This window comes from Erpetoichthys calabaricus, chromosome 2 (genome assembly GCF_900747795.2).
Source record: "Erpetoichthys calabaricus chromosome 2, fErpCal1.3, whole genome shotgun sequence".
Lineage (NCBI taxonomy): Eukaryota > Metazoa > Chordata > Cladistia > Polypteriformes > Polypteridae > Erpetoichthys > Erpetoichthys calabaricus.
Genome location: NC_041395.2, coordinates 140,819,851 through 140,847,590, shown reverse-complemented (window position 1 = coordinate 140,847,590; position 27,740 = coordinate 140,819,851). Strand labels below are relative to the sequence as shown.

Below are 27,740 nucleotides of genomic sequence, written 5' to 3'. Positions count from 1 at the left end.
GCACAAATCTGAGGAGTATAGTCTTGATTAAAGTCACCAGCCACAATGTGTACACCGTCAGGATAAGCCTGCCAATGTTTGTTGGTCCGTATAATCTCAGTAGGCGAAAACTGAGCTGTTAACGTTACTGGTGCTAGTCTTGTTTTTCTGTGGGATAAATTCCCCAAAAGAAGTTATGGAAGAAGTGGAGCTACATGTGTGCTCGGAAACATACTGTCATTTCACTGGAAATCCTATACTGTATATTAAAGATTTTCAGATTTTTTAAAGGAAGAGACTTGGCTACTTGGCTCAAGTTTAAAGTTTTATCAGAACAGTCTTAGTGCACTATTCAGCCAAATTCATAATTCCTTTTCCAACAGAGTTTTTATAACAAAGAGGTTCTTTGACTAGATGATCAGGCTGATAAACACATATTCGAACAAATGGTTCATTTACATCAAAGACTTAAATTTTATTGCCACCATACAGGACACTACTAAAGGCAGAGGTTCTTTAAATCAATAAGCAGGTTGTTCAAACAGAGATGTTCTTTGACTGGGTGAACAGGTTGCTAAATCTTGACATATCCTAACAGATGGTTTCCTTACAACAAAACGTTAAATTAGATTGAAGATATACAAGCCATTTTATTCCTTTACAGTTCCAGTAGTGCTTGCACAAACCTTTACAACATCAACTCAGTTCTCCTACTGCTTGAAGTTGTGCCAGGTAAGTTAAAATGATCTTCAAATGTGGTAATGTAAAAAATGCAAGCAAGGAAAAGAAAATGTTTCCATTTCCATTAGAGATAAATGGAAGAAGAAAGGAGCTCCCTAATGGTTGTTCTCTAAGTTGTCATGCATACAGTGAATAACCATGAACGCATCAATTACATTACACAAAAAATAAAATGATATCTGCTTTACCTGTGGATCTAAATGACTCTGCATTTCTGTATTTTTGGTTATTAACAAAAAAATGACCTGCTATACGTCATGGGCCATTGCAGCCAACAGTTTAACACAGATTTTACCTCGCCTTCAGATGCTTCTTTAAAAAAAATGTATGTTCAAGAAATGAAAAATAAAATTAGCCATAGGCCTTCAATGACTAACAATAGATAAAAAATGCAATTTTTACATTTCTGAATTGGAATGTTTTTTTGATCTCAGCCAACATAAGTCTGTTTGGGTTTGGTTTTTAAATACATGATATTCCATCCATTATCCAACCCGCCATATCCTAACTACAGGGTCGCGGGGGTCTGCTGGAGCCAATCCCAGCCAACACAGGGCGCAAGGCAGGAAACCAACCCTGCGGCAGGGCGCCAGCCCACCGCAGGGCACACACACACACACACACACACCAAGCACACACTAGGGACAATTTAGGATCGCCAATGCACCTAATCTGCATGTCTTTGGACTGTGAGAGGAAACCGGAGCACCCGGAGGAAACCCACGCAGACACGGGGAGAACATGAAAACTACAATACATGATATTGTAAAATGCTACTAACAAGACACATTCTATTTACTCTACTGTATGTAATTACATTGTATAATCACGTATTTTTGAATATGACTTATCTATCAAAATATTTAATAAATGAAAATGTGATATTTGTCACTTTGATGAAATAAATAAACAAAGATTGAAAACTTTCAAAACTGTTATCTCAGTCCCTGGACGTACCTGAAATGTTGTGCTATATGTACATCTTCTAACTTGTTTATGAGTTCCAATGTGGAAAAAAGGGCCTTCTATATAAAGATCAATAACAATAAAGAACAATATCAGCTCCAGAATAGTTGCCTTGGCTGCTCTGTGCCTCTTAATATTGACAAAATATATAGCTGTGTATATTTCTGTTTTCCACAGTCCTTGCCAAAAATGAATAAAATCTAATTTAAGGAACCTAAAACTGTTAGTATAACGTTCTTCAAGGCTACTCTTTAGGGTATTTATTACCCTGGAAGTTCAAACAAAAGAAAATGATCGAAGTTTGCATTACGCCTTCAGTATTTATAATGCGCAGCAGATAGTTACTTTTATTGATCAGACATCCATTTATAAACCTCTGTAATCCAAATTTAGGGTTGCAATGACGAGTGCCTAGTCTAGCAGCATGGGATGCAAGGTGCTAAACCAACCCTGGATGGGGCACCAGTCCATTACAATGCACAGTCATTCACTCACTCATTCACAAAGGCACATTTTAGAATGTCCAGTAAGCCTACCTTATATACCTTTGTGGGATATGACAAGAAAACTGTAGCCAGTGAGAAATCAGTCAGAGCCCTGCTCCTCTGTTACATGGACCGGCTATAAATGTAGATATAGAGCAGAGGTGGGCAGTGTTTGTCCTGGAGGGCCGCAGTGGCTGCAGGTGTTTGTTCCAACCCAGTTTCCTAAAGAGATTTTGTTATTAGCTTAAGAGCCGGACACTCAAAAGACAATGGACCGTCAATGGGGATTCTTTTGATGTTTAAGTTCGATTTGGCAATTACTGCAAATCCTCCGCCTTGTCTTGAGCTGCGAGGCTCCATGGAGTGAATGTATCCGGGCGGGGTCACCTCGTGACAGATGTAAAATCATTTGGTTTTTTCCAAATTTCTGTTAAGCATAGCAAGTCAAGGTTTGAGTCTGTAATGAATTCTGATAGCACCAGTGCTTTACCATTAAGAGATCTTGAGTTAAATAGTGCAATATTAGCTGATGTGGGTTCGCTGTGCGCAGATCCATGACCACAGTTTATTTTAACATATTGCAGATTTGGCACACTGACACTCCTATTTCCAAAACCGTGAGTAGGACGGCATATTCCTGAGCAAATGCTGCCGGTGAACTTTTCATTCGCAGCCCAGCTGTGGCGGCAACCTGACCCGCGATGTAAATATTTTGTGTGCCGCACAATACCATTGTCTTTTAGGACATTCCAGTCTGACCATTTGCTCTGGACAAACTGTTTAATATGAAGGAGTTTGTCACAAGAGTATTTTATCATAGTAGAGAGCAATACTTATCTAATAGTAGCAAAGAAGCAGCACAGCACAGCGGAGAAGGTGAGATGGAAGGATCGGTGTGGCGCAGATGCGCAGCAAGCAGCAGAAAAAGCATAGTAGGAGATATTACAAAATGCACATGAAGATACCAAAATTCGGAGGTTCCAACATACAGCCACATACATATAACGATGTAACATATAATACATGCTACTGACAGGTCATGATCTGTAATGCTATCTCACTGCCACTATGAAAGATGGCGGCATGCATAAGCTTCAATCCAGACCATAAAATACTGTAAATAAGGTAAAGATTTAAAGAATCCAACAAATTACTTTCTAATTGTTTTCAGACATTCAGACTTTGATGCATGGTTAGTTGGTTTTAGAACTTTGTTATAACATTTCTCCTTGTTCTGGCCCAAGATGTGCCTGTCTTTTAAGCAGATTCTTTTGTCTTGCTTGCATTCTGCAAAAAGAAATTAAAACCACAACATTACATTGGGCTCAGTTGTTCAGAGACAGGAGAGGCACTTTGTCTCCACACTTCCAAGCCCTTGAGCTTGGTTTAGATGTGACCTCAGGGGAGGATATATAAAGCTGCCTCAGGCATGAAGCACCAAGTCCGGAGTCAAAAGGGACATCTGGCCGCCAGGCTTACCAGTTGGAGAAAGTGGTCAGAGTGGAGAGATGCCAGGTGAGTGGAAGAGGGGCTTCGATGTGGTACTTGGGAGGTGAACAAGACAGTGAGCCCCACCACCTTATTGACAGAGACATCCTGTTCAGAAAGACACAGAGATTGCAAGTAGTATTTTGTTAATGTGTAATATACATTTAATATTATTTACATTATTCAAGATAGTAAAGATGTAAACCTTCTAATTACCAGAGCTACTCACTTCCTCCAAAGACAGCTGCAATACTGAGGGGTGACATTCCCTTTTATTCTTCTGTTTAGTTATGTTTTCCTGGTGGTTGTTTATTTTAATCATGTTCTGAATAACACGCAAGTGACACCAGGGTGATTTCACAGGTATTGACTGCTGACACATTAAACATGGAACATTGCGAGTGTAGCCCTCCAAATCGATCACAGTAACTCCTTTCATTACCTACTTTAAGGTGATGTGACAATCTGCACCTGTGTAGAGGGGATCACATGACTGCATGATTGACCATATCTCTTTTTTTTGTCATTGAACAAAAAAGCAATATTTCATATTGCAGACAATAAATAAAGACTGATGTAGAAAATGCACCTGAAAAGTTGCAGAGTATGCTTTCTTCCACATCAAATCTCTCCATTCAGAGTTCAGCAATGTTGAAAATTTAGGTCATTATGAATGCAAAAAATGCTGATGGTGTAATGTTCTAAGCACTATTCAAAAAGTAGAATATAAAAGCAGCCACTTGAAATGTGGATTAGAAGAAGGAAAACAAAGGAAATTGTAAGCAAGCTAAAAGATAACATCTGAATTTTGAACAAAATGAAAGCTCTCTGGTGCTCTCTGCTGTTGTAAATGCAGTACTGCATAATTCAGAAAATAAAGCATCTTGATTAAGCAAAGACTTTGTTAAAAAACAAATAAACAAACAAACAAACAAAGCAACAGATGATTCAGAGTACTCAGTCATGAGGCGGCTGCTGTCTGGACAGGTTCCACCATCCCTTACCCAAAAATCACAGGTGAACAGATTGACTAACCTGCCATTGGTAAATACAGAGAAGCCCACATGAATATGTGAAGTCTGTAGACTCCATATAAGATATTTCTGAGCATATCCTTGGTGCAATGCCTATTCCAGTAATGATTACACTGGACTATCCTCCTAGGCTAGAACATCAATTGATCATCAAGTCGTGCTCAAATCTATTCTGGCAATACTGAGCACAAGCCTGGAACTAATCCAACACATGACACCAGTCCATCCCAGGGCACACTTACAGACACTTCTACTCCGATTTAGAGCTGACGAACACCCTACAATGCATGCCATTGAGATGCGAGAAGTAAACAATGTATCCAAAGCAAACAGGGGGAGAACAAGCCAGCTCTACAGAGATCACTGTCTCTGATCAGGCTGGGATCTCCTGAAGCTGTGAGATAGAAACTGTTAATAGCTGTGCCACCATACAGCTCACATGTAAAGCAGCTAAACCCATAAACATTGCATTCATCTGTCTTCTTTATGAGCACACTCTCGTACACACCCGCATTCACTCATACTGAATTAACCCGACACACATCTAAAAATGAAAATATTCATAGTCAACTGCAGGTACAGTTGTACATGTTTATATTTTTTTCTTTTAATTTAATCAGCACATGAGTTGTTTGTGTTCTTTGGTATGTCATGAGGCATCAGTGCCACTCTCTTTACATTATAATGTTGCTATTTCAGCAGCTGAATGAGGGTGCCCAAATATTTAGTTAAAGGTCAATTTAGGTCAGTACTCTGACTGGGCCATTATGCCTTAGCTATTGTTGTGTGTCATGATGAAAGATAAACTTCCATCAAAAGTTCAGGTTTCTTACAGAGGGCATCAAGTTCTTTTTATTTAATCTGTAAGCATTTTGGTTCATTACGTTTCCTTTCTGTTGTGACAAAGTGCTCCATTCTCCAATAAAGTAGAATACTTCTTCCTCCATAATATTACTAGGTATGGTATCCTCCAAGCAGTGTGTACAGTAATAAAAGGTGGCCAAGATGTTTTACGTTTAGCAGAAAAAAGGTTTAGAATGTTTAATTCAGCAGTGACTTTCTTTTTGCCATTCTGCCATACAAACTAAATTTTGGAGAATTTTAAATATAGGATGACTTGCACACAACCTTTGAATGAAAACTATGTTACCACTGGAATCTTTAAAGGTATTTCTAATCACAAGCAACTTGGTGACATTCTTCACAGAAGCAGTGTCCAAGGTTCAAGTGCAGTCTTCAATTGTTATCTAGTCCTATGAGAATGTGTGCGAGAATGGGCCTTGTGATGGAGTCGAACTCTTTCAAGAAGTTGTTTATTGACTTGCACTCAGGCTGCCTGGGTTAGCACCAGTACCTGCACAAACTGGATGAACCAGGTCTGAGAATATTAGGTTATGTTATCTCTACACGTTCTGCAGCTTGCTTTGATAGCCGTACTGGAGAAACATCTGACTTAGTCAGGTATGAGGTGGCTCCTTATATCCACTACAGTATTTATTAATGATGTTCTTGACTATATTTCAACTCACACTTTTCTGCCACTTCCTATTGAATAAGTCCTTAAACTTCTAACAGCTCATAGATTTAAATTGAAAAGAAATTTGCATTATACCAGAGTTGATCAATGACAAGGCTGTGCATTGGACTAGCATCCCGTCCAAAACATTGGTCACACAGGACCAACATAGAGACATTAAGTAAATTAACTTATTTGGTTGGAATTTGGAAGGAACACTGGAATAGCAGAAGAAAAACTCACCCAAATACAGGGTGTTTGTGCAAATTGTGCACAGTAACCAGACTGGAATCCCATCATACAACTCAGTGATCAGGCCAGGACTCAGACCTCAGTATTTGGTGTGTTACAGGCTAGAACTTCACTTGACTGACAGACAGGGATTTTCAGGTGTGGAATCTGTTTGTTCTTCCCATGCTTATATACAGGGATTCCAGTTTCATCCCACAGAACTATTATAAGTTCACTAGCAAATCTAAAAAAAACCCAATTGGTGAGAGAATGGGTAATGCAACTTATTGGCGTATCATCTAAGATTAGATCAATGAGGTGAGGGGATGAGTGTGGAGAGGCTGAGACAGAGGGAGTGGAAGAGGTTGCAACTGAAAGAAAAATTCCTTGTAGTTGCATTTAGACACCAGAAGCCTTCTTGCTCAAATGGGCAAAAAGGGAGTTTTCTTATCACTCAACAGGGTAAACAGAAGCTTTCTGACTACAAGGCCCCAATTTCACTGCACGCCTAAGTACGTATGTGAGGACATGAATTGGAAAGAAGTAGAGTCCTGAGCAATGCTTTTGTTACCGAGGTTTGGGGGTTCATCTTGGATCATTTGGTGGGGAGGAGAAGGAGGAGGCGAGTGTAATTTGGAGATGAATGTAGCAAGGCTGAGCCGGAGCCTGCTGCTGTGTGATTTGACACCATTGCAGTTGCAATTGTAAATCATAAACCTTTTAACTCACCTAGATGGTGAGAATTCTCTTATTGTTATTCTGACTGTAAAGCTTCAAGTTCATTGCCAGCCTCTCCGTGTGAGAATGAGAAATGCACAGAGCCAGGATTCTGGTCAGTTTTTCGCCTGGGACAGTCCTGGGCAGGATAGGCTATAACTTACCACAGCAGATGGATAAAAGCATAGCATAAATACAGGTCAAACAGTATTCCGGTGTTGAGTTCAGACTTTGATATAATGGTGTTATGCTGATACTATAAATGTGCACAGTTTTCCCACTATAGATAGCCATCCCCACTTGAGTTACTATATGGGTGTGGTTTCTAAAAACCAAACTGCCCATCTCAAAACTTTTTTTCCTTTTCAGATCACTCAGTGTACTAGCCTTACTTAAAATATGTTTAGCCTCTCAGACTCTGAAAAGTTCCTCTCAGCACACACACTTCAGGATCTTCAATCTGAAGCTTCAAGTAGTAATTTTGATCCATACGCACATTTTCTAACACGCATTATCCAGTTAAAGGTCATGCAAAGCCATTATACAGTATATCCCAGTATCCTAAAGTATAATCTTTGGAGGGGTTGCCAGTCTATCACAGGAGCCTTAATGATTCATCTAACCTCTCACATATGGGGCGAATTTAGAGCCAACATGCATGTCTCTTGGATGTGGTATTCATTTCACAAGAAGAAATGCATCTCATGTACAGACGTGCAACTGTGGAAAAATAAATACAAAACCAGAGGCAACATACTGTTATAACTGGCAGGTCTCTATACAGCTTTTGACATCAATAGATTTGTATTTGAAAACACTATAAATGTATTGTGACTTCTTAAATTCAATTTGCTAGTGGATGTGATGTGTATGTTTAACACTCCCAAGGTTCTTTTAGTTTTCACATTCAAACAGTGACAAAGCACAGTGTGACACTAAATGTGTGCCTCTTCAAGCAGGATGGTAGTGTAGTGCATGGTAAATGTAATCAATTATATCACCTTAATGTATGCATTAAATGGTTATGAAGAATCACCATGTAAACCCTTTGAAGTTACCTGGATTTCTGCATTAATTGCTTATAAAAAAACATGATCTGATCTTCAGCTAAGTTACACAATCTGCTTAAATTAGTAATGCACAAACAATTGTACTTCCTCTTGTAAATATGGAATACATCACATTCACATTCCAGGATGGAAAATGTCTGTGAAACTCTAGGCTGATGACTTCTCCAAAAGCGAAGAGTCAGATATTCTAATCAATAAGATGGGATTGGAAGTGCATAAAAAATGACAGAATCTGTGCTTCTCAGAAAAGATTGATTCATGTGAGCCAAACCCCAATCACAGGAAGAATCAGCAGACCTTAGAAAAAAGATGGTAGAGATGTGTGAAGACAGACAAAGCTACAAAAGCATTTATAAAAGTTTGGGTGTTCGTCAATCCTATGACCTATAGTGAGAGTAACAGAATAACAAACCCCAGACACAACTATGCAACAATGGTCTTGGGTTCAAGTGAATGTTTTTATTTTAAAGAAATACCTTCAACCAGACTTCTTCTGCCTGAATTCATAATAAAATAGAATTATTTTTCTCTTCTGTTTCCTTCACTCCTCCTAGGTGAGCCTTCTCCTTCCTCCACACCCATCTCTAAATTGCCAGGGTGAGGCAGAGCAGCATCCTTTATCTCGGACCAGGGAGTACTTCTGGTGCAACCACACTGCGGTAATAATATAAGGAATCATCCACATAGCTCCCCCTAATAGCTCCCAAGAAACCCAGCAGGGCTGTCCATCGAGACTATAACTCCCATGCAGTTCTGTAGGTGTGCACATGGAAGAGCTACCAGAGGGATGCTGCAACCTATCATGCTGGGGTAGCATGTGGCCCTGAGATAGCAGTTTCCTTTCACACTTTCATTATAAAGGCTTATTGGCCGGGTAAGGAACTATCCATCTCATATTGGATGCCAGCAAACCTGTGTCCTCTATGACAATATACAATAAGACAAAATGTATACAAATGGAAGAAATTTAGTACTGCTGCAAAGCCTGCAACCTGCAGTATTGAAGGAGGTGAAGAAGATACCCCAAGGAACAGCAAAGCCCATTCAGAAATATGTTGAACTTGAAAAAGTTCTTGTTCATGTGTCTACTATAAGAAAAACACTGGACAACAACTTGTTCATGGAAGGACACCACGGATGACACCTTTGCTCTCTAAAAGAAATATATGAAGCTTCGAAAATTCACAATGCTTCTGAGACAAAGTACTATAAAAAATGTTTGACTAATGTTGAACTCTTTGACAAAGTTTAATATTTGGAGGAAAAAAATAGCACTGCACACCAAAATCAAAGCCTTGTCCTAACTGTGAAGCAATCAGAATAGCGCATCATCGTTGGGAGCTGCTTTGCTAATTCTGGGCCGGCTCAGCTTGCTATGATGGGTGAACAATAAATTCAAAATGGTATCAAGAACTTTTACATGAGAATGTCATCATAGCAGACCGACCATCATTCGAAGATTAATAGAAGTTGAGGGATACAACAAGGTGATAACCCAAACACAGGGGTAAATCAAAAACATAATTTCTTAAACAGAAGATTATTTGGATCCTAGAATGGCCAAGTCAGAGTCTAGGCATCAGCCCAATTAAGACGCTGTGGCATAACCTGCAGACAGCTGTTTACACAAGCAATCCCAGAAATATAAATGAACTTAAACAGCTTTGTAAAGAGGGATGGTCCAGAAGTCCTACTTACTGTCATGCAGGTCTGATCAACATTTACAGGCTTCACTGCTTTTAGAGGACGTTCTACCAGTTACTAAGTACAAAGGTTTCAATACTTTTAACAATCTGCACTGGGAGTGTTTACAAAATATGTTTGGTATTGAAAAGAAGAAGTGCAATTTGTTTATTGTTAGTTTAAGCAGATTGTGCCTATTATTGTGACTTACCTGAAGATCAGACCACATATTTACAGGAAGCTCATACAGAAATCCGGGTAATTGCAAAGGGTTGACAGACTTTTCTTGCAACTGTGTATGCAAAAACACACAAATAAATGTTCTATTTACACAGTATATGTGAATCAATTTTCAGCTGTAAGACAAGTTCAAATGTAAACACTCATTGACAAAATGCAAAACATGCACAGAAATATTCTAATTACAGAGAGAAGGAGGAGCAAATTGGCATAATGGGCATAATAGTGTAATTCATCATCCATTCCCAAAAAATGGATGCTGTCTTGTTGATATCCATCAAAATATCTAACTCTTGGAACTTATCTCTGGACCAACTTGTGTCTGTACACTGCTGAAGAGGCCAATGAGTTAACAGCAGACAAGATATTTACCCATGATCTAATTTATGCCTTTGAGACCCATGACTGTTGTTCAGACATTGGCGATATGCAGCTTTATATGTTTCAAGATTTTGAACCAGCAACAAAATTTAAGCTGTTTGATTGTTAATGTGTGGAGTTTTTATCTTTCTGTCATTTATTTTGAGGAGTGTACGGAAGCATTATGTAACTGATAAAATAATCCATTCTTCAGCAAGCATGTGCCCCTCAACAATTCAGAAAACCAGGCTGGTATTTGTGTGTAGACACGTAGTTCTTCCATTAATCTCCATAAAAAGTCATCCACCAAGTCAGCCATATCCAAATTTCTCCCGATAGCCTTAGAATAACATGGAGAGAGGCAAATATTGGCTGAGGCCCAGCAGTTACTCTTTATACAGCTGTTAGGGTTGTCACGGCAACAGCTTGGTTAGTGAACACAGCATCAGGGTAATGGCCAGCAAGACAAATGGATGGCAGTGGCAAATAAAAGTGGAAAACATTTAAGGGCAGAGAACAGGAAGAACATATGCAAAATTTGTTAGAGACAAAAAGTACAAAGCAGAACGCTGCATCATCTATAAGTCTGTAGTCAAACTGTCACACCTCTCACTACGGCAAATGATGAGAGTACCTAATACAGTTTAGTTTGTAGTAAACTGTACAAATAACCTGGAATCACAACTGCTTGATTGTTCCGGGGTAACACAAGAGCTTGAAGATCTAATTTTGTCAATTATCAAAGTAGAAGTACAAACTGAAGAAAAACTCAGAATTGTTTTGCATAGCTTTTTCTTTTTTTTTTGGTATTTAAATAATAAACATGAGGAACATTTTCTGCTTTTCTGTATTATTTGTCAATTCACTTTTACAGACATGTAGCATTTACTTAATTACAGTTATCACTAACACTTTAAATCCAGCAAAGCTTATGATTTAGGTCTAAATATAAAAGAATACCAACTGTTTCCTCCTTTGTTTGCATTGTTTTGAATTGACTACTATTTTAGGAAATGTGTGGGCTAATACTTTGCAGTGAAACAAGCATACATCACATGTAAAACAAAATTTCCAATGGAGTGAAAAGAGAGACTTAAGGACAGCTTTCTAAAATGAAAATCAATAGAGTATGGATATGAACATAGAGAAATAAAATAAAGAAAGCTAGTGGTAAATCTTAAAATGCAAAGATCTTAAGATAACTTACTGCACATGCTCCCAATCTGCAGCCTAATGTCTTGATTTGCCTCCAGGTTATTCCATTTAAGCTCCAATATACAGCCAAGCCCTGGTTATCACTTCACCCAATTTGTGCTTCTCACTTATTCAACTCAGCCAAACACAAAGGCTGTGACTCAGCTTGTCCACTTTCCACATTCAGTGTCACAGGAAGATGCAGGCCCTGTCTTCCCATTATCTCTGAAGGTGGTTCATTATCACAGTGAATAAAACAAATCCATAATAACATAATTAACACATAAATAAGAAAACAATTAACTTTTTTATTAAATTCTTAATTCAATATATTTGAACAGAACAGTGCTGAGAATCGGGTATATCAGTAATTTTCTGAAACACATACATACAATTTAAATTGCTCAATTTTCTTTTTGAGTATTATACATTCAAGACATTGTCAATAAGGGAAGTCAGCCCAATTTAATTCTGTCTCCTGCATGATTACAGTAAAAAGAACCTCAAGTAAAGAAAAACAAGGACAATCATGTATTATCCTGCAAGCTTGTTTTTTTTTATTAATTTCCTGGTAGGACATTTTGTTTAGTAATAACAAAATAAAAGGACACCAGGATGAAAAATACTGATTGAATATATACTTGTCCCCAAGGCAGCTTTTACATAAGATTTGGCAGTTCCAAAGGCACTATTTCAGTAAGTCTTCACATTCCATCAAAAAATAAAAACACAAGTTATCATAGCAGCAATACTTTAAATTAATTTTTTTTCTGAAGTTTTTAGGTGGGTCTTGGTTTTTTTTTTTTTGCAATGGAGAAAAATAAATACCTGTAATACTGCTAGTCAAATCTGGGCACTTATCTACAAATAGCAAGCAAGAATACTTTTTAGTTGAGGAAAGTGTGGCAACCCCATTGCCAGAGTGAAGGCAATTGTTAAAAAAGACTGAAAAATGTTCTTCTTAACATACAGAAAAGACAGCAGCAAGAGAGTAAAGCTGTACTTCTTTCTCCTCAGTATTTCTTTCCATTTGGAGCTTCCATTGCTCTGTTAACAGCTGGCCATACTAGGAATTAGTTATTTCATTTATAGTCAAGTATGTACTTAGAAAACAACACATGCACACACAAACAAACACAGCACAACTTCAGATCATGATCACAATTTAAATCCTTTGTTTTCCATGATACAACAAATTTACTCTCCTTAACCCAACACTTTTCCCCTGAATTGTCACAATCAATACTGGTCCTAAAGGGACACAGTGGCTTTTGTTCCAGCCGGTTCCTGTTCTTATTTGACTTCAATTTTCAATTCAACATGATATTATTCCCAGAGTAAATCATGTCAATCCAAGATGTGTTTATTTCTTATTTGAAATTATCAAGTAAGACTATACAGTATTTTGCTCTCTTATTTGTTTCGAAATACCTTCTGTTATTTACTGTAAGTCCTTGATTGCTAATGAAGCAGAACAAGTTGCTGTTTAGTATTCATTGTCATGCACACCTGTGCCTGCTCTTTGTTATAGGCCATTATTTGAGTACAATTAATGGAGCAAATTGTGCTGAAGAACTGAATTGTACTGAATTGTAACAATGACCGTTATTGTAGTAAAATATATGATGCTAATTCAAAACAACAACAGAATAAGAGCAGAAAAGGGAAAGATAATCAAGTAAGAAGTTTAATTGGAAGCTGTAGTCATTAATTGTAACTACTTCCTGACAATTAAGGAAGAGGAGTTGCTACTTCAGTGTCACTTACACTTGTGTGATCACTAGCAAGCTAAGGCCTAAATAATCTAGACATTTCAGTAGAAATGAGAAAGCAAAATCTTAAATAAGCAATAATCAGGAAAATTTGGCCATTCTTGTAAAATTACTATGTCAGCACAAGCAATAGTATTAACCACAGAAAATACAAATAATTGAAATTAAAAACACAATTAAAAGTGTGAATTTGCTTTGTCAAGAATATACAGTCACAGTGGTCTCCCCAGATCAGAATTAAGGACCTTTTCTATAACACAATAAGGAAAGTTAATTATTCATTTACCTATATAACTGACAGTCATTAATCCTCTGCAGCATAGCGTGACATGCTATATAAAGCATGGTTTACGAGCTGCACAATTTTAACAGAAATATATGACCATTGTTCTGTGGTGGATTACTGAAGACAAAAGTGCAGATAACATAAGGACTGAAACACATTTTGTCACAGACAGGAAACTTCTAACTCATGGCCAAGGTCAGAAGCAAGTGCACTCTTTGTGTGTGTGGAGTACTGCAGCACATCAGTGCTGCTGCTCCCAATACTCCACTGACATTCTGATGGTCTTCTCCTGCATGATGTGACCGCTGCTCTATGAGCAGACCTCAATAACTGATTAACAGACAGACTATTCATCTAGAGCAAAACTGTGTATGTGCTAGGGGCTCGGGTCTTGTTTCATTTCTTTCCCAATCTCATTGGGTTAACTCTTCTCCCAATCTCTCTGTATTTTTGCCCATACATATTCACAACTGTATGCTGCCAGCATAAGCTTAAGCCCAGTGTGGCACTGATTTGGATAAAATATGTTTGAAAAGGCATGTATTTATTATATTGAACTGATCAGGGTGTTAATAAGAACTAAATCAATATCATTTTAATATATGCAGTTTTATCAACAAATGCACAATCTAAAAGTATATATTTGAAAATAAATAATGTCTTTTATCCAAAACATTGAAAGGAAATTAATTATTTAAATAATAATATTAAAGTTATAAAACAGCCTAGCAGCAAATTTCCCAGCCTACAAATGACACCATTCATTTCCCTAGAATAGAATTCAAAATCCTCTGGTGGACACTAACCCTGCTCTTTCAAATGTCTTGCACTCTATCTGTGATGGACACACTAAACTGTTGGATGCTTCATCATTTGGATGAAGGTATTTCTGCATAGTCTGTATATTTTTTTTCATTTACTACTTTGTTTTCCATGTTGTTTCACCTAGCTTATGATCTTTAATTGATTTCACCTATTCAACATGGCTATGTCATTGCAATGTGGAGTAGTCATATGAGTCGGAGGGTGACATTATGGCAGCAGTCACTTGTAGAAGGGATATGTAAGCTTCATAAACTGGTCAACTTATCTGAATCTGCTAGTAAAGTCACACTTACTTAGCAATTTATTGGTGTTTGTTCCGTGTTTGTCTGTGTATTTTGCAGATTGGTTGTTTCTTTGCTATTATTGAGCACACATTTTGTACTTTTGAACATTATTCTTTTTGATGCTCACTAGGAGGTAGTATAGCAGGCAGGCACTCGTGTATGTTGTCCATGTAGGGACAAATGAGAACCATTAACATCTGTAGGTTCAATCATGATACCTTTGTACTTAGCTCCTCTTTTTAGGTGATCAAATGAGACTGTTACACTTTTTAATACTACATACTGATTTTTAGCATGTATGATTAATTTTCATTTTTTTAAATTTTAAGTACGAAGATGAGATATTAGGAAGTTTTACAATGAATGATACCAGCATTCTAAGAGCATTTTCCCATTGTTATGGTTGTCATTTTTGAAGCACAGCAGGTACATTTTATTTTATTGTTGACTATTATATACAGACAATCAAAGCAACATCTATATACTGTATATAATGCATAAATGTATTATATCCCTTTTGTAAACATATATATATATATATTATTGCCTTATTTGGGGCAGTATGTTACTGAACAAAAAGCCATTTAAATTCAAAAATGAGAATAAAATGTGATATATGAGGAGAATGGGAACTACTAATGAGTCTAGGTATGTATTTTAAAAAACTGATGAGTGTATATAACATAAATATTAATTCATTCATCTACCTCTTTGTCTAGTTCAGGACTGCAAAAAGAATGTGCCTATTCCAAAAGCATTGGGCACAAAACCAATTGGAACCAAATCTAGATGTAATTTTTTGTGTGTGTGTGTATATTATATATATATATATACGAGGGTTGTCTGGGTTCCACGCGGAATCACTCGAAATAAGTAGCCAAGGATTTTTTTTTCTATTTTTCTCATGTACTTCGATCCTTTTTAAACTTTTTCCAAGTATTCACCGCCAACATCAATGCACTTTTGGGCTCTTCTGACCCACGCCGCAAAACACTCATGAAAGGCTGTCTCGATTGGCCATTGTTGAACTTGTCAAGGAAAAACTTGCACCATTCCATGCGAGCTTGCTTTTGTTCCACAGTCAGCAGCCTTGGAACCCATCGGGCACATTTCTTTGTAAAGCCAAGATCTCGTCGAATGATGGTGTCGACAGCATACCGGGTCATCCCAAGTTCCAGGGCAATTTTCCTGATGGTCACACGACCATCTTCTTCCAGGAACTCCTTCACACGATCAGCATTTCTGCCATCAGTCGAACTTCGCAGTTTCAGTTCACGTTCTTCATCGTCAAAGTTGAAGTGGCCTGTGCTGAAGCTATGGAACCACTTAAAAACCATCGTCTTCTTTGGAGCATTCTTCTTGAAGATGCGAGAAAGTTTTTGGCAGCACTCTTTAGCTGTTAAACCATCAGAAAAGTCGTAAAAAATCATCACTCGAAAGTCACGAACGCATGGAGTCGGGAGCTTCGCCGCTAGCACTGGCTGCGCACTCTCAGTTCGTTTGCTTCTCGTGTTCATTCTGAAGGAAGAGAGGGAGCAAAACATCTGAACAAAAACTTTAAGTCCCTGTTGCCATCAGGGAAAAGTAGTGTTTTTTCCCAATGAAGAGGTTTATCCGCGAGAATTAAAAGATTTGTTGTTTGGTGAAAGTGAAATCCACATACGTGAGTGGCAGAGACATGAAGTGGTTGGCGTGTAGTAGGCAGAGGGGGTTGGTGAGCGAACAGAGCAGGGGGCGAAGCCCCCTAGTCTATTATATAAAATAATCTTTCGATGCAATGAGACTTTTTAGGAGACAAGACTTTTTGGAAAAGATTTTTTCAAGTCCTGCGAGATTAGAATATTTCTATGAGATTCTTTCAAGTCACGCCCTCCTATCAACCATTTTCAAACAAGACCATGGTACTCTCACCTCTCAGTCTTGTGAATGCTTTTGTCAGACACACTTCCTGCACTCTCAGCTCTTATAAATTTTAACGTTTTCCTCAATTTAAGTTCCCAATTAAAGAAGACGTATTATGTCCAAATCTTATTAAAGAATTTCATCAAGAAGGGTTATCGACAGAAAAAATGAGTACACAGGCAATCCTAGCACCTAGAAACGAGGAAGTCTAACGAATTTACACCAAAAATATTGATCAGTAACACAGCAAAATGGTTAAACGCGTATCAATACACTACACAGTTGGTGGTGATCGTGCAGAAGATGAAAACAACAACTTACAATATCACAAAGAATATCTACAACCATTAATACCCTCCAGTCTTCCACCACACGAATTACTGGAGAAAGAAGGATGTATCTACGAAAGGGAATGTAGTACATCTTCCGCAGATAACATTAGACAACAAAGGGGATCTTAATATGCCATTTGTATTAAAATGCTAACATTTTCCCATTAAAATAGCTTTTTCAAAGACAATTAACAAATCTCAGAGCCAAACATTTGTTTTATTTAATAGACAGAAAGAAACGAAATTCAATTACGGGCAGTTATACATCACGTTGATGCAAATGTAACACTTTAAATAAAAATTAAAATCTGTTTAAATTGTACATCTGCATCCCCATAGGCCATTGGCAGAACCACAAAGAGCATTGGCCCGGGCACTGGCCCGGGGGTTGGCGAGCAAAGCGAGCAGGGGGCAAAGCCCCCTAGTATATAATATTTGTATCTTTTTATATCCATGTATGTATGTATGTATTATGTTCCAGCATCACACAAAAATGTCTGCACATATTTTCGTGAACATTGGAGGATAACTCAGGGATAGTTTAACTATTCTGTGTAGCTTATTGATGCTGCTTCTACAGTTTGATCTATCATGTTAATATGCTGGTGACCAAACATCAGTATCTGAACATCTAATTACATTAAAAGTTGGAGTCTCAATTAGCCTTTCGAAGCCCTCAGAAACAGTGTAATAGGACACAATTGGTAGTGAAAGCTCTGCGTTGAATGTAATTCAAGGCTATGATTTTAACGTTAATTGACAAAGGAGAATCCGTATTTATACCATGTAGTACTCTCCTCTCAAATCACACCTTCTATTTCAAACAACTGCAGTTCCCTGTGACTCAGTATTTTGCTATTACAATAAATAAGGCACAGGGATAGACCCTGTAAATAACAGCCAGAATTCTCCAATCGGACTCCTTCTCTCACAGGCAATTGAATGTTACTTGCAGAATTGCTAAGAGGTATTAATTAAAATGAATTAAACTGACAATTTCTAATTTATTAATTTATTTACAGACAATCATAAAACACCATGGTACTTCTTTATGTTCAGCATCCTGGTCCTTAAAAATTGTTTTATAATTTAACCTCAAAAATGCTTTAATATGTTTCTTCAAAACTTCAAAAAGTTTATGTGAAGGATGACAGTACTGGAAGTCATCAAAAGACATCACAAAAAGGCAACTTAGCATTGCCCATCAATGTGTTTATATTTTCACTGTGTAACAAAATATTTTAGCTGATATATGAACAAATGACAACTCACTTTGAGCGTTATGCTTAGTATTATAATTCAGAATATTTTCCTTTGTTGCTGACACATTTTATACAAATGTCCACTGCAGTCTTCAACTCAATGCAGGCACTGTGGCCTAAATGCTAAGGCACTGCACTTCAAATCACAATCTTATAAGTTCAATTACAATATAATCACTATGTAATTATGAGTGATTAATTACAGTGCTTTTAATAATTATGTTTTACTACTGTTTTGTACAGTATGTATAAAGCACCCTGTGATGGTCATCATTATAGGCTTTTTCTTTGCAAGCAGTCTTGTGCTACAGTAACCCACATGGATTTGACGTCACATGCAGCACCCACTGCTTTCTGGCCATTGAGTAATCTTTATTATTCACCATTTTAATTAGGGCTGTTATACGGTGAGTCAAATCTTATTGTGATTAAATTTAGCCTATCTTACCAAAGCAATGATTAGTTTATATTGCACATTTCACACAGAGCACTTCATAACAATATTATGGCAAATGTAGGAACAATGCTTTGGCAATGCCATGTGTAACATCATAATAATAAATCAGAAGTAACAAATAAATAAAGCTTTTAAAAAATGGCCTAAGTATGTTAAATGGATTCAGGTAAACCCTTAACCCCCAACTATTAAAGTAATTTATGCTGGAGAATCATTTATCAAGTAAGGACTGAAACAGCAACTTCCGCCCACACAGGGCCGCATCTGTGCAGTGAAGTCACTGCTGGTTTCTAGCCAGGAAAAACTGAATTAGCAGTTTTCTGTTGATCATTTTCTTCCCATATCTTTCAAAATTAAGACAGACGGAAAGAAACAGAACCACTGATTGCCATGCATTTGAAAGTTCCCCAGCACCACCCAGTTACAGCGATTGGTAATACTATTGTGGAAGATGCTCAATAAAACACAGCAGCAGATACAGTCATATGAAAAAGTTTGGGAACCCCTCTCAGCCTGCATAATAATTTACTCTAATTTCAATAAAAAAGATAAAAGTGGTATGTCTTTCATTTCCTAGGAACATCTGAGTACTGGGGTGTTTTCCGAATAAAGATTTTTAGTGAAGCAGTATTTAGTTGTATGAAATTAAATCAAATGTGAAAAATTGCCTGTGCAAAAATTTGGGTTCCCTTATAATTTTGTTGATTTGAATGCATGTAACTGCTCAATACTGATTACCTGCAGCACCAAATTGGTTTGATTAGCTCGTTAAGCCTTGAACTTCATAGACAAGTGTGTTCAATCATGAGACACGGTATTTAAGGTGGTCAATTGCAACCCCTCTGAAAAGTGACAGCATGGGATCCTAAAAGCTACTCTCAAAAGATCTGAAAACAAAGATTGTTCAGTATCATGGTTTAGGGGAAGGCTACAAAAAGCTATCTCAGAGGTTTAAACTTGTCAGTTTCAACTGTAAGGAATGCAATCAGGCGATGGAAAGCCACAGGCACAGTTGCTGTTAAACCCAGGTCTGGCAGGCCAAGAAAAATACAGGAGTGTTATATGCACAGGATTGTGAGAATGGTTACAGGCAACCCACAGATCACCTCCAAAGACCTGCAAGAAACATCTTGCTGCAGATGGTGTATCTGTACATCGTTCTACAATTCAGTGCAATTTGCACAAAGAACATCTGTATGGCAGGGTGATGAGAAAGAAGCCCTTTCTGCACTCACACCATAAACAGAGTTGCTTGTTGTATGCAAATGCTCATTTAGTCAGATTCATTTTGAAACAAAGTGCTTTGGATTGATGAGACAAAAACAGAGTTATTTGGTCATAACACAAAGTGCTTTGCATGGTGGAAGAACAAAGCATTACAAGAAAAACACCTGCTACCTACTGTCAATTTTGGTGGAGGTTCCATCATGCTGTGGGGCTGTGTGGCTAGTTCAGGGACTGGGGCCCTTGTTAAAGTCGAGAGTCGGGTGAATTCAACCCAATATCAACAAATTCTTCAGGATAATGTTCAAGCATCAGTCACAAAGTTGAAGCTATGCAGGGGTAGGATATTCCAACAAGACAATGACCCAAAACACAGTTCAAAATCTGCAAAGGCATTCATGCAGAGAGAGAAGTACAATGTTCTGGAATGGCCGTCACAGTCCCCTGACTTGAATATCATCAAAAATCTATGGGATGATTTGAAGCAAGCTGTCCATGCTCGGCAGACATCAAATTTAACTGAACTGGAGAGATTTTGTATGGAAGAATGGTCAAAAATACCTCCATCCAGAATCCAGACACTCATCAAAGGCTATAGGAGGCGTCTAGAGGCTGTTATATTTGCAAAAGGAGGCTCAACTAAGTATTGATGTAATATCTCTGTTGGGGTGCCCAAATTTATGCACCTGTCTAATTTTTTTATGATGCATATTGCATATTTTCTGTTAATCCAATAAACTTAATGTCACTGCTGAAATACTACTGTTTCCATAAGGCATGTCATATATTAAAAGGAAATTGCTACTTTGAAAGCTCAGCCAATGATAAACAAAAATCCAAAGAATTAAGAGGGGTTCCCAAACTTTTTCATATGACTGTATTGTACCTGCATAATTTTTTCAAAGAGAATTACATATCAAAAGAGCTGCTGCATACAAAAAATAAGTAATTAAGGAAAAATCACATTTGCCTTAGGAAAGCAGGATGCACACAAAACACTTGGCTGAAGAAAGCCAATCCTTTGCTGCTGTTGTCTTGCCCTCAGGAATAGTAAAATCCTTCTCTATTTCTGGGCTATTTTTATATTAAGTAGGGAAAAAATTAAATTTGGATGACTTCCCAGCAAAGATACATTATTAACTGCTTTCTCATTCTGTAGTCTCTTATTTAGTACAAACAGTTTCAAGAAAAAAATAACAATTAGTAAAATTATCTACAATCATGTTTTAAATAAGAGTGCTGTCAAGAAAAAAAAACATGCATATCATATACACATTCTAAATATCATCCAGTAACTTTGTGTGTCACCGTCCTTTGTCAAATAATCATGTTTTTGTTTTATTTGTGGTGTTTTTTAATTTCAGTAGTCCAAGTCAAAAAATAAGTAATCTCAATAGATACATAAAAACACAAATAAGTTAAACAAATTCAAACCCTTATCTTGACTACACTGAATTCATGCCTTACATGAAAAAAATAAATAAAACAAATATGAAACAATATTTTTACCAGTATATTGCCAAGCATTCAAGTAAATGTATTTCATATACAAAACTAAAGTACATTAGTGCAGATTGATGCATTGTCTTCCAAAAACACTGACATTGACACAGTGTTTAAAGATTGCTGAGTCATAAAGACATACACAAAGGTATTGATAGTACTCCATTTCACATTTTCTAATCCTGTTTATTTATTTATTTTTTAGTATAGGGAAGCCGGACCTTACCCCAGCAGCACTGGGCACTAGAAAGGAATGAGCTGCAGATGAAATGCCAGGTCTAAACAGGACACAACACACACATACTCAATCACACTGGCCATTTACAATCTCCATTATTCCTAAACTGAATTCCCATAAATTTAGGAAGGAACACGGAAACTCCAACTCCAATAAACACGAGGATAACATGCAGCCTACAAAGGAAGTGTCCCAAACTGGGAACTGAACTGAGGTCCAGATACTATAAAGAGACAATGCTAATCACTGTGCCATCATGTTGTCCATTCATTTTATACTTCTGACTAAAAATTTTAAAATGTGGCTTCATGATGACAAAGCAAGATTAAAAAAAAAATTAAAAAGCCAGTCACAAACTCAGCACTTTAAATAAGGGTTTCTTAGCTCAGTCCTTGGAGGATCACCGCAGCTGCAGGCTTAGTCAGTTATTCAGATGATCGTTCCTGGTAGCAATCACAGTCTGCTGTTTGACTGACATCTTGTTTTCCACTTTCTGCGCTCAGTTTACAAAGTCAGACATAATTTAAGCTGTGTATTAACCATCTATGATCAAATTCACTTAATTCAATTTATGGTCATGAAGGCCACAGCCTATCCTTGTAGTAACAGATGCAAGGTATGAGCCAGTCTTGGACAGAGCACCAATCCATCAAGGCACATACACATGGGTATACACCAGGACAGTTTATAGATCCCAATTAATGTAATGAGCACATCTTTGGGATGTGTGTGGAAAAAAATCAGAATAATAAGAAAAAACAACAGATATGGAGAGATCTCCACACAAACAGTGTTTCAATCAATGCACATTATTGTAGCCGTGAGGCTAGTCGATACAGGTGGGTTAATTCTCCAACAGGTTAATCAGTAGTTTGCTGTTATTCTTTTTTCTAATCTGTAGACAGTCAGGAGCAAGGGAGAAAGAATATGTTCTCCATGACATCATATCTGTTTGTTGAAAGTGAACAGCTCCACTTTAAAATAGTTTAGGCAGGATGAATAAGAGACACATCAAAGGAAGATGATATAATTCTATGAACTAAAATTCTTGAATCAAACTCAGTTATATTAAATGTATGAGAAAAATCTAGCCTGTGAGTTTATTCTGAAATTAGAGGCTGAGAAAACAAGAAGTCAAATTATTCAACAACTTAAATATTTATCTATTTGATTAACAGAGAGACTGTAATAAAGTCCTGCACCTAAAGTACCCTGCATGGGCTGGGCTGAGCTGCCAGGCTCGAACAATAAAAAAATAAACTGTGACAGTGATAGCTGATGGCATATTTCCTCTGTCTAAAACAGGGGTCCCCAACTCCAGTCCTGGAGGGCTACTGTGGCTGCAGGTTTTCATTCTAACCCATTTCTTAATTAGTGACCAGATTTTGCTGCTAATTAATTCTTTGCCTTAATTTTAATTGATGCACAACTTAAGACTCAGGCCCCTTAATTATTTCTTTTTTCCTTAATTAGCAACCAAACAATATTAAGACACAAAATGAACGAACACATAAACAACAACCTGTGTCCATCACACAATAACTGAAAATAAAGAAAGGTGAAGACCTCAATAAGGTTGATCTGCTCAGGTCCACAAAACATTTTCGACAGCGCTCTTAAAAAAGAAAATCAACAGTTTTGGAAATGTCTGCCATGGCAGAATGAGCACCATGGAATTAAATAACAGGTTTAATTAGCAATGAGAATTGGCTTCAAATTAAAACCCTGAATGAAATGAAGTTGGTTGGAATTTGAGGCCCCAACTTAGTTGGTCGTCTGTTGGCTCACATCACATCAAATTTATGTTTAGTTGCCTTTTAAGGAAAAAAGAATCAATTCAGCAGTCAGTGTCTCAAGAAAAGTCAATTCCAATAAAGGGAAATAGTTAATTAGCAGCAAAAACTGGTCACTAATTAAGAAAAGAGTTAGAATGAAAACTTGCAGCCACAGTAGCTCTCCTGGGGCCTCATGTATAACGCTGTGCATAGAACTCACACTATAACATGGCGTAAGCACAAAAGTGGGAATGTGAGTACACACAGAAAAATCCAGATGCAAGAATCTGTGTGTACGCAAACTTTCATGTTCTTCCACTACATAAATCCCGATCAGCGTGAAAAGTAACGCACGTGCACGCGCCTTCTGTCCCACCCCAACTCCTCCCAGAATTATGCCGCTTTGAATATGCAAATCGATATAAATAGACTTCTGTGAAAAGACAATGGGAAAAGCACAGGGGAAAATATAAGAATTCAGTGAATACCAAGTGGAGGCAAAGGAAAAATGTACTATTTGTTGGTTTAAACAGTGGTATAATCAACAAAAGAAAGTTGATCGAGTGACATAGTGTTGGAGAAACTCGAAAGCTCAAGTTCACAAAGTCGCACAGTGCCCGAAATAAAAAAGAAGTTGTCATATCAAAGTCGATGTGAAAAAGCGACTTATAGCGGACTGTCTGAGTGTCATATGAAAGCTTATTAGGGTACAGAGAAAAAAAATAGGCACCCAGTGGGAAAAAAGCACGAAATGTAAACTTTAATCTCGAAATTTCCACTTTAATCATGTAGTTTATTTTGTCATTAAAGTAGAACATCATAAACTTCATCTTAAAATCGTTTATTTTACTAGTTTCTCAAATCCCATCGTAACTAAAGTAGGACGTTAAATGCTTTGTTCTGTGTTTGATCTTCTATGTGCTCTAGGCGCGTGAATCACTACGTGCTTCCGTTCTTTCTCTTTCTCAGACAGGACACAGAATCCATTACATTCGTGATATTACAGCTCTCTGAATAATTAAAATACTGAGATGTATACGTGATATCTTTTTCATGATGATAGGAATGAAAGCACGTTATTAAACATGGGAACACGGTGGCGCAGTGATTGTTCATATCTCACGCAAGAGGCTTGCTGCGCCATGCACGACCTTCGATGAAATAATTTATTACAGAAGTACTGTCTCTTTCAAACGTACTAACCTCCGATTGCTGTCCTTACTTTTCTTTCTCCAAATACCCAATCGCCACACAATCAGCTCTGTAATAGACGTTAAGCCATCTGTAAGCTTAGAACGCCAATTCTTCAAAACTTTTAAGGAACATTGAAATATCTTCATAGTACATGTTTAATTATTCTATCTGTCTATCCTTCCAGTGTCGCGTCAGCACCAGCAATAATACAGCGCAAGGCAGGAGCTATCCGTGAACTAGCTAGCGCTGCGGCACCGTGTCCTCACATGTTTAATTATTAACAATACTGATTATTTAAATGAAGTTAAAGTTTTATCTGTATACTATAAGCAACATATTTTGCTGCATTTCATCTTAAAAATGATATCGTCATCATACGCGCTTTATAAAGTGGTGCAGGTTGTGCAATATTATAACTGTAGTGCAAGTTTACAGTGGGGTAGTTGTACTTATAAGTACAGACAGTTCTACAAGGAGCAATTGATTGAGTGCATTCTTGGGATAAAATTGTTTCTGAAACGCGAGGTCCGTACAGGAAAGACTTTGACACGTTTTGCCGTGGCTGAGGTAGTGTGTGCTTGAAACTGTATACCGATAATTCTCTTTCCGATCAGCTGCTGCTGTGATTCCCCACTCAGATACAGTGATATAAATACTCTGAGTGGTGCAGTGAGAGTAATATGGAAAAAGATGATCCGCTGTGGCAACCCTTAACGGGAGCAGCTGAAAGAAGAACAAGATGCAGTGAGAGTAACAACGTGTCACAGGGGGCTGGGTGTGGTCGGCATTCGGCTGCCTATAAAAGGGTCCGCCTCCCAACAATCAAGGCTGGAGTCGGGTGAGGAGGCAGACGAGGTCGGAGAAGGAGGTGGGCGAAGAGATGCCTGAGTGTGAGAGAAGAAGAGAAGAGGCTTAGAAGAGAGGCCTGAAGAGTGAGAGACTGTGGGGGGTGTTTGGTGGCGGTCCACATAGGACTTGTATATAATAGTTGTATGAATAAACATGTGGTGATGCTTAAGAACGTGTCCTCCTGTCTGTGTCCGGGCTGTACCCTTTCACAGTGGTGTAGTCGGCAGGATGCTGCACCTGGCTCAAGGTGCGGACCTGTAGTATGGAAAAAGTCTGTGGAAGGCCCGGCACAGCAGGGAAGCTCACCCACGTGCCGCAGGGGCGGCGTGCACTGAACCCCGCAGGGAAACGTAGAGTCGCGGACCATTAGCGGCCCGCCGTTGGACTGTATGTTTCAGGGGCGGCTCAAAGACGCGGCGGCAGCAGGAGGAGCTGCCGAGAAGGAAGGGCTGCAGCTTCGACAGCCGCAGCAGCCGCGGAGCTGCCCGGAATCTCATCTCCCTGTGAGAGAGGAGGACGAGATGGCCGCCGACCAGAAGTCCCTCCTCGTGACAGGCATGGGATTGGACAGCGTGTCCTGTTTTCTCGCCAATGATTGGTTGGAGGCGGGAGCAGGGAATGTCCATCTCGTGCCTCGAAGAAACCCAAGTGGGCCGCAGGGAAGGGCCCATAGAGAGCAGTCGGCGAGTGGCGCTGCTCAAAAGGTAAGCTCACTGCCGGCTGTTTCTCTCTCCTTGGCAGCGGTTTTGCAGGAGCTGCAAGAAGAGCTGCGGCTTGTGCTATCACTGCCGGCCGAGCGATGTGCCCTCCATACGGAGACGCGGGAGTCAGGAGGAATGGCAGTGGCGTGCGATCAGGAGTCACAGGCAAAGGAGGATCGGCGGGCTGCAGGAGCTTCTGACTGGAGAGGCACAGCAGGGAAGGTAAGAGAGACCGACCCCGTGAAGCTCCGGATGCCAGTGGGGCTAGGTCTGGCCTCTTGCAATAGGCAGATTCGAACCGTCACAGCGTCCTAAAATGAAAGGAGGAAGCGGCTTAAGAAAGCCAGTTCCTCCGACACGGGAGGACGTGCAGCTGGGTGCGCGCGTTCCTCGAAGGGCTGTCCTCTGCGGAGGCAGAGGAATAACCCGCTGGCTGGGAGGAGACAAGCACGTGTGCTCCCGCTGGTGGTCCCATGGCGAGGTCCGAGGACTTGTCAGGGTGGGAAGCCGAAAAAAGGAGCATCGGGGTGCTGATCGGGGCCGAGAGCATTGGCCCAACAGAGGACGAGCCGAGGGGCTGCGTCAGGGCAACGACTCCGCCCTTGTTTTTCTGCTTGGATTACAGGATCGGGCCCTAGGCTACGGAGTGTCGGCTTGCCGCCGAGGAAGGCCAGTCCTCGCGGATCGGTCCGCTGGCCCCTGGAGGTCTCAGCTAGCGGGGGACTATTGTCACAGGTGGCTGGGTGTGGTCGGCATTCGGCTGCCTATAAAAGGGTCCGCCTCCCAACAATCAAGGCTGGAGTCGGGTGAGGAGGCAGACGAGGTCGGAGAAGGAGGTGGGCGAAGAGAGGCCCGAGTGTGAGAGAAGAAGAGAAGAGGCTTAGAAGAGAAGCCTGAAGAGTGAGAGACTGTGGGGGGTGTTTGGTGACGGTGCACATAGGACTTGTATATAATAGTTGTATGAATAAATGTGTGGTGATGCTTAAGAACGTGTCCTCCTGTCTGTGTCCGGGCTGTACCCTTTCACAAACGCTAAAGCAGTTATGGTATTTGGAATACTATGGCTATTCCCTGGACCATTATATTGCTGCAGGTTAATTACAATCAGATGCATTACACTAATAAATAATATGCAGTTAATTTCAGTGTATTTATAAAGCCGCGTCAGGAATGTGGGTCTAAGAAAGAAAGGGTAACCACACAGGAACAGTAGCACTGCTTTGACGCTGGGTGCCGCCAGTCTGCAAAACCGAGCGAAGAAATTGCATACGCCAGGACATGAGATACCGTGGAAATGTGCGTGGCTTTACGCCAACTTTAGGTTTTATACATCGCGATTTGAGCATGGAAATGTTCGTACGCAACATTTCTGTGCATACGCACCGTTTATACATGAGGCCCCGGACTGAAGTTGGAGACCCCTGGTCTAAAG

At 39.0% G+C, this 27,740-nt stretch overlaps 1 protein-coding gene across 2 annotated transcripts in view; it reads right to left on the bottom strand.

Moving 5' to 3' along the window:
• Positions 1–27,740, bottom strand: part of zmat3 (zinc finger, matrin-type 3) — a 149,677-nt gene that overhangs the window by 76,002 nt on the left and 45,935 nt on the right. The window contains exon 7 of one of the 2 annotated variants that reach the window (XR_007934285.1): positions 11,718–11,929. The exons of the other annotated variant lie outside the window; for it this stretch is intronic. The gene's annotated coding sequence lies outside the window, so the exon portion shown is untranslated. The remainder of the gene's footprint in view (positions 1–11,717; positions 11,930–27,740) is intronic. 2 annotated transcript variants of the gene reach the window in all.